Below are 12,642 nucleotides of genomic sequence, written 5' to 3'. Positions count from 1 at the left end.
GTGACCGCTGATTATGTGGAGGTTGTGGTCACCATCATTAGCAATGTAGACATTGCCAGACGGGCGGCTACAGTTGCGAAGGGCAAATGAGAGAAACCTGCATCTATTCAAAGCAGATCATGCCGAGGGCAAGTTCACATCATGTTTGATAATTTTAGCAAGAGATTTGTTGTCTTTTTAAGGGTCCTGATATTAGCCACTGTAGGTACTCAGTTGCTATTATAATTTTTGTTCTAAAGAGATAAAAAAAAAAATGGTATTCAAAATGAAAAACTGTGAAACACAGTAGGAGAAATGTTGAATATACTGGCCAATCTTCTACATGTAATGAATGGGGGGGGGGGGGTGGAATCTATTAAAATATGGTGCCTTTAGATGCAACGTGAAGTTTAATCACAAAGGAAGTTTAAGTATGTAGAAGTGAAAATGAAGTACATTTTTTGAAGGGTCCCCTGAAACTTTAATGGCAACCTGTATCCTCATTCATTTATAATCAGCACTTAATTTTATATATATATAAGCTTTAGAAGATGGGTAAGTACCTAATCTACTGGTGATTTGAGATGAACCAGTCAATGCACTTGCATTAATATCTTTTTAATAATAATAATAATTCATTACATTTATATAGCGCTTTTCTGCTTTTCTAAGCACTCAAAGCGCTCTACATTGTGAGGGGTGGTGTCTCCTCGTCCACCACCAGTCCAAATAAAATTTATTTTATTTTGATCTAGGAAAGAGCTAAGAAAGTTTCACGTTGCGCTAGCAATAACAGCCCACACTTTGCTGCCGATTTGCTAAACTCAGCGGAGTCCAGCGCTCAAATCGGCTCTGTCCATCAGTAAGGCTATTCCAAGCCATTACTCTGCCTTTGAGGTGCGGTACTGATTAAAGTTTGCATTTGCTGAAGAGGTTGGGTAGCTTGGCTTCAGGCTGGGGCTGAAATCCCCAGAAGTCACTGCCTCACAAGGCTAAGCAAAGCCCAGCTCCTCTCTCCCCACCTTAAAGAGATTTGAATATTAGTTTTTAATTTGACGAGTATCCACTTAAATCTTCAAAGATGAACTCTTAAAGCATATCTGTTCTGGAACAGAAGTCCTCTGATCAGTGCGTAAAAAAGTATAATTGCCGCCCAACTTCACACTGCCAATGCACACACATTATAAAATCTACAGCAATTACGCATATCTCACCCGAGTTTAAAGACGAGGGATGGCATTGCTCACTCTTCGGTTGGACGGCCTAGCATGTTCTTCGCTTTGAAAATTGATTTCTTGTTCTAGTAGAACGCCTGTCATTTCCATCTAAAGTGGCTCAGCGAGAGCTCTTCCACTCCCCAGAGTTGAGAGTAACCTCCATGGGGCTTTGCTCTGGACACTCGGAGCCGAGAGCTCAGAAGGATATCAAAGGAAACCAGGCTCTGTCTCTATTGGAATGTCTCATTGTGTGGCTGATTTGGGATTGGAATTGGAAGGTGGTTGAGGACGGAGATGAAGCAAAGCCCGGTTCCTCCTAATCTTTATCCCCCATTAACCCCCAGAACCCGAGCAGCTCCTGAGATCAGGTCACTGGTCAATCCCCCATTTCGATCGAATATTTTAAACTTAAGACTTTTTATGATGGATGGGAAAAAAAGTTGAGGCCATCTGAGGTTCACTTCATGGTTCTGGTCTTCCTCTTCTTAAAATCTCTTCGCTTCATTGTTTTGTCTCCGTAATAGAAAGAAGGATTTTTTTGGATTCTGCCCAAGTTTCCATATTCCCGTTAAGCTTGGTTTGGGAAAGGGCTCATAAAGCCATGCTGTGAGCAAATTTGAGCTCCTTGTCTTGCCCATTCACACATCTTTTTTTCTTAAACGTGATAATAAGAGGTTTGCAAAGTAAACTCTGGCAATAACGGTGGCGCCTTCGTTCCCTCACTTCCAGGCATTCAGGTCCAGCTAAAGTGAAAAGCTACATGCTAATCTTTCTCAGTGGCATCTAGACAGCTTTATTTACTCGCATCCCAAAAGACAGTGAGACAGATAGAAAAATAGAGCCAGAGTTTGTAGAGAATGGACAGTTGCCCCAAGAATAGAGTTACAAAAGAGAGTCTGCCATCATTCCTGATAGAGGAGACAGACTGAGTCAATGAGGTTATTGATCCAGCAGGAGTGCTATGCTAATCAGCCGTCTGAATGGGCCGAGAGTCAGTGTCCTTCACTGCGATTTCTGCTTGGTTTACTGGTCTTTTTAGTCTCTTAAAACATGCCCAGCAATTCTGATGTGCAGAAGCTATAAGCACTGGAATTTTTCCAAGTGGTGGGATGATTGTGAAACGAGACCCTCTTTTTGACATCAGAGCGGTCTGACACAACTCTGACCCCGATGGTCCAGGTGGCAGGAATTAGTCAGACGCTTGCTTGCAGGTGATCATGGCCAATGCATTGGTCTCACGCTGTCTCGTCCCCCGCCTGGGGTATATTTTGCGGTATACTCCCCGTGCGGTCATGAAATGGATCGCGGTGTAGAATAATCATGGGTGGATTAGGAATGAATGGGCGCAGATTGAATATACGAGAATGTGAGTCCAATTACCAATTTCTGCCAATTTCATTGGTAAGAATGTGTATTAAACAACCACGAGTCAGATTAGAAACTTATGTTCGGACAATTGTCACATCAACTCCAATTGAGTTGACTAAACTAGGATTATGACACGAAACATGCGATGGAAACTGCCATTGGTTTCTTGCAGCCAATTTATTTAGAGGCTTTGAACCAACTGAGTATGAAGGATTTTGGCCTCCTGTGGAGTTGTAAGACTCCTAGATTATGTGAATAATTGGCCACAAAAAGGATTCATTTAAATGTAAATTAGATTAAATTAACTTGGTCTTATTTTTTGTGTGTGTTTTATAAAATGCGATTCTTCACAAGAATTCTAGGATTTCAATGCATTTCTCGCATTTTTTAATTTATATATATATACAGCTAATGTTATTTTCGTCGGAAGACAGAAATCTAATACGTTAACAGAGTTCTCCCCCGCAACGCTTTGATAGCGCTGTTTTGAAATACTTTCTCCATTTGAACGCTTTGTCTGGCTTCATTCACAGGAAAAGCTTTACTACAAAAGATACAAGCCCACCGCTTTGTTCTTCACAATAATTTGATCGTGGCTTGAAAAGTGATCTTGCGGAAGGAGAGGTACTAGAGCCTGGAATTTGGCTTCCCCACCACAAACCACACGCCTGTACAATCAAACTGTGTCACGGTTACCTGCTTTGATAGATGGTGAAACTGTTTGTTGTTGGGACGAGAGCAACCCGATTCGGGTCACATGTCCGTCTAAGGCTGGAATGTATGTGTCGGAGCGACCGTGCTGCCAAATCCAAGAGTCTCTGATTTCTCTCCATGGCGCACATTTCACTTTTGTAACCCTCTCTCATGAAAGCCATGCCTCTGGGCCAATTCTGTGGTCACACTACCTGATTCTGAGGCTCGTTGAGTGATGTTGAGTGCTGAAGCCAGAGGGAGTCATGTGAGAGAGATTCCGTCTGCATAAACATGCCCTTCTTCTTCTGCGAGAGAGACCAAACAGACAGGGCGTCCCTCAGCCCACCTCACCTGTGAAGGCTTTTCAAATCTCTTTCACTCTCCTTTCCTGTCTGTCTCCCTATTCTTTTCCTCTTGTACTTCTCCAGCTGTTTCCTTCAAGTCCCGTTAAATGAAACTCTTAAAGAGCCAGATACTTTTTCCATCATTCCGGCTGGTGAGGAGGAATTAAGTTAAGCTCTAACGACAGCATTTTTGGCCTGGCGATTACTGCAGAAAAAATCTAGACTAAAAATCTTATGGTAAAAATCTTGAGTGTAGTGTAGTGCAGTCAACTTCAAAACGCCTTGTTTGAAAGTGTAACCACTAATTCAGTTTCTTGATTTGTTTAAATAAATTAAAATTTGAATTTGAATTGAAGTAACAAATAAGATCCAGAATTGGAATTTGAATCTTAGGATATAGAATATAATTATTGGAAATTCACAGAAATTGGATTAAAACCAAAGTGTCATTTTTAATAGAAAAGACAAGACAAAACTTTTGAATGTTGGTTTTGTTTGAAAGTTTGTCTAAAAAAGCCTTAAAGTTTGAAGGACCGGATGGATGGATGGACAGATGCATTGCTGTAACTGTGATTTTGGGTTGCTTTTATGAACTGGGGGCCAATTTGAGTTGAATTTCAAAATGAATGTAATGAAAATGAATTCCACAGATGTTGTTGATCGAGTATTTAAGTTTCATGTAAGTAAAATGAGTTTTGTTCATTTCCCTTATCTTCTTTCTCGTCCCATCCTAATATTTCTCTCCTGCTCTCTCCAGACCTATTTTCATCACTTAATTCTCTCTTTCTTTCTGTCATTCATGGCTTTGCTCCCATGTTATTAGATGACTTTCTCTCGCGCTCTCTCTCTCTCTCTCTCTCTCTCTCTCTCTCTATCTCTCTCTCTCTCTCGCTCTCTCTGTCTTGCCTGTCTGTCTGGGGCATGTTGCACCACACACACACACATACACAGATGGATGCAGGCTGACAGTGCTGCCACTGGACTGATTGAAACTCATGTCTCAAAGTTGCTAATGCTCACTGAACCATTTTATTGAAGATAAAGTAAATAAAATAGGTTGCCTTATGAGAATTCACTGAAATAGACCAGAATGATCTAGAGAAAACACTCGCACACGGTGAGCAGATGCTCCTCTGATTGGTTCATAGATTCCAGGTGAATGCCTGGGATGAGCTGTTTTCTAGAGGTATGGGAAAGCTAGGCATTTCACAAGTTCAATGTTTTTTGAGAGGCCTGAGAGAACGCAAACGGCTCAATTTAAATCTCTTTCTAAGGAATGACTTTTTTTTTTTGTAAAAATACTTGACTTGTATACCACAGAGCTCAGTCATTGCTGTCAGTTGATGTAATCCAGTGTTTTCTTTTTAGTAATTTTAAGGGACTTTACAGCTTGTTCGTACTACACAAGTAATTTCATGAAAGGCGCAGAGATGTTTTTGATGTTTTATGCTGTCCACAGAAGGATTTTCACCACATAGTGTAGTTTAATGCTGTACAATATCATAAAATGACACGCGTTACCATCTTAAGGTATAAATTCAATCTATTGTGATGCATCCTCTTTTCATAATCCAGTCAATTCCTGATAAATAAAATAAAGACAAAAAAGTGTATCACACTGTGACAATAAAATTGATTGTGAATTCCATTACATACTGACTTTAAAGACATGATATTAAGTCATATGTATGTCGGTATGTTTTCAAAAAAACAAAAAAAAACTTGATTTTGTAGAATTGCAAAATTCAATATCTTCACTTCTAAAGCAACTTTAAAAATACATGCCTTATTCTGAAAATTTAGTCAATTGTCTTCTAAACCTGTAACTGTACTACAGTTTAAATCTGAATTAGATAAGCGAGAAGATGTCCTAATAGCATTTTGCAGTTAACAGAGACCACAGGCCTTGTCTCGGACCGATCCGAACATGTTTGTCAGTCTTTTGACTGCATCTTTATCTGAATGAACAGCAGGTTTAAACACCGAAGCCGAACAAAACGAGTCACATTCAATAAAGTCCTTGTTCCCTTTCAACCTCGTGAAGAATCATCCACGTTCTCTATACATTTACATTTGTCCAAATTTTTATAAAAAACCTCCTCCCAGCGCAGCATTCTCCCTCGAAAGATAAAGCCAGCGTTAGAATGTGATTCCCTTTGGCTTAGAGGAGGTATAGGTGTCACCCTAATACATTAGCATTGTCCTCCATTATAAATATTCTGCCAGCCCTTCCTCAGTCGGCTGCCTCTGAATGCTGCCACTCGCCGTGTGTATTGTGGAGAGCGCCGGGCCGTTCTGAATCCACTCTGTCTGTCTTTTATCAAACATCCCGACGCTTTGATAGTTTCCTCATTTATTTAGTGAATAGTTGGAGAGGAAGAAAGAAAGAGAGAATGAAAGAAAAGAGTTTTTACATTATGTAAATGGCGGAGGGGGGAGTTCATCTCTAATCTTTCGCACGCTCATCACGGCAGACTTTTGCATTCCGTGATACTGCCCTCCTGGAAACCATTGTTGGGATTTCTAGCCCCGTTCCAGCCCTGCTCAATGCCTTTTAGAGGATTTTAATACACACGCCTTTCCTCGCAACGACGTTTACAAGCTGCCGTTCAATAAAATCTCAAGTACCTCAATGTTTCCTTTGACTGGTCGCAGGCAAAGCATGAAGTATTATGAATGATACAAGAACATAAGAGCGATTTTTGAGTGTGTCTGCGTGTGCTCGCGTTGTATAATGCACTAATGCGCTCACACGCAGGGTCCAAAAATCACTTTTTACTGGATAGCGGGTGAACCCATTATTTCACACTGCTTGCGAAACTGTGAAGCTTCAAAGTTTTCAAAACATATGCTACTTCCGTAATCTAGTGTAATTATGAGGGAAGTTTGGGGGAAAAAGGAAAACTGTTTTTCCAAAATTCACTTTTTACTAGATATTTGGTGAATTCACAAATATTACTACTTGTTATTTTTCGCTGGCTGTGAAAATGTATTTTGCATTATTTTTAAACTAAAAATAATGAATTTAGCCTGTAATGCCACCTGTTAAATAAACAGAGGCATTGTGATTTTATTCCTCATGGTTTCATTTATGGGGGCTTACTGCAAGAAATGTCACAATATTGAGCTTTGGAGAAGCAAAAACCATAAAACCATGTTAGATAAACTTAAATTTCCACAAATTTGTGGTTCGAGCAATATAACGATGTACCTCTTTACAAAAAAAAATAAAAAATAACTCTTTCACTAGATGATGAATAAAATCTGTGTTTTTGCTTTGTTTTTATTCACTTCATGAAGGTGCTGTAATTTGAATCATTATATATGTATGTTGTAATTGTGCATGCAAATAAACAAATTTACCATCAATACACATGATGCATTTATTACATCCCCTGTATTTTCTTAATGACGCCCCCTAACTTGGAAATTCAGGCTTAAAGAAAGTTCTGAGCCCCCGGCTTGCAATTATGACATTGTGGTGATGTTCATGTTCGTTTGACTCGTAAGTGTGATCTTTCCGACATGACTTGAACGCACCATTAAATCAACGCGATTCTTTCTCACAGTTGGATTAAAACCAAATAATGTTGCATTTCTTGAATTTTTCAGCCAACTGGCAAGCATATCCAATTCTTAGTTGTGTTTGACGCTCAGGGAGTGTTCATTTTGGACCCTGCGTGTACAAACACACTGTATGTTCGCAAGACCGCCCTTCGTGCTCGACAACAAACTGACAGCGCTAATGCAGGGTAATTATTACCTTTAAGTAGGGATAAGAAAGGAATTGTTGACAGCAAATTGGCTTTTAGCATGCATCTTGTGCACCTGCGTGTTGATCAGAGTCTGTGATACACACAGCCAAGAAGGCTCTCTCACAGCATATACACACACTTACAAGTTTGTGCATATATTTGCTGTTTCTCCACGCATATGTCTACTAATGAGCTTTCTAAATATAAAATGTATCCACTTCACCACGAGAAAGAGGTGCTTGTGTGGCTTTTTTCCCTGCTCAAATTGTTTCCTTTCATTGCCTTGACAGCATAGAGGATTAGCAGCATAACCGCTAACAACCATCAACGTGTTTTCACCGCTGTGTCACATAGCATAATTTATTTTTTTGGTACCCCCCCTTTCGCTCCCTTGATTCACAACTAAAAATGAAAAAAACAATGGCTTCGACCTCCGGTGGCCCTTTCCAACATACAGTGAGTTAAATGGTTTGTAAGACGTTTAATTACCAAATGGTATAATCATTATTCATCTCATGATTAGTTGTATAATATTAAGTGAATCTCCTCCCTTGAGTACTGTGTTTCACAGATCAATAGATTTAGAGCTGGAATAAGGGGGAGGATTGGACAAAATATTCCTCTGATGTTTCTTTAGCAGACCAATCTCTCATTTATTTATATAATTAGCCTTCATATATGTTTAATTAAATGCAAATTTAATCGTTCTGGCTACTGCACTATATACGCTTTATACAGCATGCAACATTTATTATAATGTATAAGTGCACAAAAAGCAATAAATACATGTTTAAAACAGCATTTATTATATATTTTTTATAAATAATAATATTAATTATATACTTTTTATATAATGTGAGAGGAGGGACTGAGAATAATAGAGCTTGTTGACAGTAGGCAAAAATAAAAGTCTTAGAAATCGTAATATTTTGTGCACAATAAGATTTAAACGGGGTCAATTTAGATTTCATACTAAACCTAATTTTGATAGTTTCAACTCTGTAGTGTTTGATTACATGATATGACGTTTTATGAGGTTTAAATGGAGTATGTTTTCAAACTATAAATGAAGCGCAGATGCTTTTGAGTACAAGTTTATCAGATGTTCCCATGTCATGCTTTCTGGACAAGATCAGATTGCATTAAGATCAGTAGTAGTTAATAGCAGCCAACGTTTTACCCTCAGATGCTTTTTGTCAAGTGTTCAGGACTGAAACGATCTGCTTATTTTCCCCTACAGTGCCACAGATTACATTACGACAGGTGAGTTTTGTTCTGTTTTTTCTGATGTAACTCTTCACAGTTGCTGAACCGCTGCTTGAGAATCAACTCGCACACATGCGGGGTCTTACCGTTATTCACTCTGATGTGTTTTGCCTACTGCTCCGCCGAGACGTTTCTCTGTCTTTAGTCACCACAAAGAAGAAATGACAGATTACAGGCTTTTGCCAGAGTACATATCAGTCTGTGGGCTTCCTGGAGATCAAGCCTTGAGGTCAGCACTTGAGGAATGCCCAGACACATCACTGGATGGCACTGTTTCCATTTTTTGCTCTCCTGAAACCCCTTGGCTGGATCAACAGGGTTTGTTTTGTGCAGGCTGAGAGCACTTGAAAAGGCAGGAGCTTTAAGAGAGCCGAGGGCTTCTCAAAACTCTGTCCCAGTGCGGAAGCATGAATCCTGGGGAAAAAGCCAAGTGATGGGATATATAGTCCAGAAGAATGTTTATTGAAACATTATAATTAGGTCTGTTTATTTTATTTTTGTACAGTATAATTATTTAAGAGAATATCAATATTTGATTAGAATTATATTTTATTATCTAATTTAGCGTGTTTAATAGATGCAGTGACAATAAATTAAGTAGTTTAAGTAGTTTAAATAGGGAAGTTGGCATCCTGTGGAGTGATCTGCACTATAATAAACAGCATTTGCTAATAAGTTTTTATTATTTGCACTGCTTTTATGAGCTGATTTTAATGAAGTGACTGCTTTAAATATTTGTGCATTTAAAAAATTATTTAGCACTCTGCAGGACCATTTAAAATGAAGCAGTGAAGGCAAAAAGACAACTAGTTGTGGTATCTACACCTTCTCTTATATATTCATGTGGATTTTAAATTAAAATCTTAGTTTTGTTTAAAAATCTACATTATGCATTTTCATAAAAATGGGTATTTTTTTATATTTTTTTGTTTTAAAATCAAGATATGACTTATTTTTGAATTTCCAGCATTCATCTGTGTGCACATTTTTACAACAGGAATTTTGTGGTTATTCATCTGTTTAAATTAATTAAATTAGATTCCTCTGATGCTGCCAGGCGTTCAGATGATAATTGCATCAACACGCCAAAACATAATAGCGCTCTGAGTGTTTCCAGCGCAGTTCATTTCAATCTAAATCCAAAGCTCCTCTGGCGAGACCGTGTGTTCAGAAGACCCCTCATCTTCATCTGGAACATCTCCTCCAACTTAACAATTTATCAGGGGCCAACTTGTAAAACTGCGGTCGGAGACGTTTTGTTAATGAACCGTTTACAGAATCGTCGTAGCCAAATGGTAGGGCTGATATTTGACATGCTCCAGCTGTTCGCTCCCTCCAAGGAGGGCCACTGCTGATCCAACTCACGATTTTTAGACAAAAGCTTGCTCGGCGGAATGGACGTTTTGAGCCTGTCATACAGTCGTAAATAAAGGTGGGAGTGTAATTGAGTGATGTGCGCCGGGGGAACAGCGAGAGATTGAAGGCTGTGTACTGGTAAATAGATAATCACACAAAAGTAAATGGGGTTTTCAAACCTCAATCTACTCCGCCAGCGTGAGCTCGTTTGCATGTTAATCACCACAGCGATTTCCCTCATCACGAGGAAGTCCGCACTCTTTCATAACCAGCTTTTAATTGCATTTAAAATGTCACAGAGGTGAAACACATGTAATTTAGCCATAACTGTGTCCAAATTAATGGCCTCTACTCAGGCGTTCCATTCAATGGACTCAAATGAGTTTGTCACTTTGGTGTTTTGAGCTTTTATTTATTTATTTGAAATGCATTAGACAGCTTCTGAATATATCTCAGTGAAGCCACGCATATCTGTTCGGAGGGTGCGTCGATTTACGAAAAGCACTATTAATTCCAGGTTATTTCTCCTGAATGCATTTGCCTGCACGCTAACAAGGGAAACCGGATGAGATTAGACGAGGGTGAAAAAGTCAGCAGACTAGATTTAGAGAAGCCCCCAAAAAGTTTATTTTCCTTCATCACCAGGTGTTCTAGCACATATAAATTACTGAGTTGATGTTTCCATAACAGAGCGGAGGGCACTCCAGAGAGCCAAACCTGCAAAACAGACATATTTAATTTTTCATAGAGGAGGACCATCAGGAGCAATAAGCCAATATTCTCATTCCCTTTTTCCAGATGCTTTCTCTAGGATTGCATCTTTCCAAACCCTAGCCTTTACATTTTTCCAGAAAAAAAGGCGGTTCTGCCGAGACCTACATGAAAGAAGAGAACTGTTGAAATGTTAATTTTACCATCTGCTGTCGAGGCCTGCTACCTTTGTGCGAACGAGTGTGTGTGTGTTTGTGTGCGCGCACTCTCTCCCTCCGTCTTAAATTCCCAGCGGTTCTGTTCTGTTTTATGAATGTGCTGGTATTTTGGTTGTTTGAAGTTTTTTGGATCTGGGAGTTTGAAAGTCTTAGACTTAGAAAAACAGAATGCCACAAGACGCACCGAGTGACAAACCGATTATCCTGCCCTCGTAGTCCTGATGGCTCGTCCCCTCTGCGTCTTCAAACAGTTGGAGCCTCATCCGTTCCGGTTTGCATCAGTAGCCCTAGTATCCCAGGAACTTCATGTACCAGTAGCTCAAAAGCATTTCTGCTGTGCAGACACACATTGAGGTGTGGCATTTTTTAAAGTCCCATATGAAGTTGATTTATTATTTATTTACATTTAGTCTCTTCCAGGCAAACGGGAAAAAAATTGGAATGACTCATGCTGCACTGCATAGTTTGTCTAAACTAATGCCCTCTAGAATGCATATAATGTGCACCTAGAAATACATAAACCATATATAATAATCTATATTTTAAAATGCTTCAAAAATATATAAATATTTTAATAAAAATGAAAATACAAATGTGTGTGTGTGTGTGTGTGTGTATATATATATATATATATATATATATATATATATATATATATATATATATATATATATATACATAAAATGCAAATTTTTATATATATATATCCGTATCTCACAGAAGTGAGTGCACCCCTCCCATTTTTGTAAATATTTTATTATATCTTTTCATGTGACGACACTTTGCTACAATGTAAAGTAGTGAGTGTACAGCTTGTATAACAGTGTAGATTTGCTGTCCCCTCAAAATAACTAAACACACGGCCATTAATGTCTAAACCGCTGGCCACAAAAGTGAGTACACCCCCAAGTGATAATGTCCAAATTGGGCCCAATTAGCCATTTTCTCTCCCCGGTGTCATGTGACTCGTTAGTGTTACAAGGTCTCAGGTGTGAATGGGAAGCAGGTGTTAAATTTGGTGTTATCGCTCTCACTCTCTCATACTGGTCCCTGGAAGTTCAACATGGCACCTCATGTCAAAGAACTCTCTGAAGATCTGAAAAAAAAGAATTGTTGCTCTACATAAAGATGGCGTAGGCTATAAGAAGATTCCCAAGACCCTGAAACTGAGCTGCAGCACGGTGGCCAAGTCCATACAGCGGTTTAACAGGACAGGTTCCGCTCAGAACAGGCCTCGCCAAAGAAGTTGAGTGCACGTGCTCAGCGTCATATCCAGAGGTTGTGTTTGGGAAATAGACGTATGAGTGCTGCCAGCATTGCTGCAGAGGTTGAAGGGGTGGGGGGTCAGCCTGTCAGTGCTAGGACCATACGCCGCACACTGCATCAAATTGGTCTGCATGGCTGTTGTCCCAGAAGGAAGCCTCTTCTAAAGATGATGCACAAGAAAGCCCACAAACAGTTTGCTGAAGACAAGCAGACTAAGGACTAGGGGTGTAAGAAAATATCGATACACGTGAGTATCGCAATATTTTGTTTGGCGATACTGTATCGATTCTCCAAAACGGAATATCGATTCATGGCAGTTGTTTTGTTTTGAGTTCATATCCCGACCGCTAGATATCAGTCTTCATCTCTGAACTTAAACAGTAACAGGAAATACTAGCATCAGGGCACTCCACTAATGTTAGCGTTAATATAGTTCGCTGCCAGTAATGGAGGATGAAAGAATTGTTCC

At 39.4% G+C, this 12,642-nt stretch overlaps 1 protein-coding gene across 1 annotated transcript in view; it reads left to right on the top strand.

Moving 5' to 3' along the window:
- Positions 1-12,642, top strand: part of LOC306861905 (forkhead box protein P2-like) — a 98,768-nt gene that overhangs the window by 8,744 nt on the left and 77,382 nt on the right. The window lies entirely within an intron of this gene.

This window comes from Barbus barbus (assembly GCF_936440315.1).
Source record: "Barbus barbus genome assembly, chromosome: 42".
NCBI classification, from domain to species: Eukaryota; Metazoa; Chordata; class Actinopteri; order Cypriniformes; family Cyprinidae; genus Barbus; species Barbus barbus.
The sequence above is the reverse complement of the archived record's forward strand: the minus strand, read 5'-3'. Positions and strand labels throughout refer to the sequence as shown.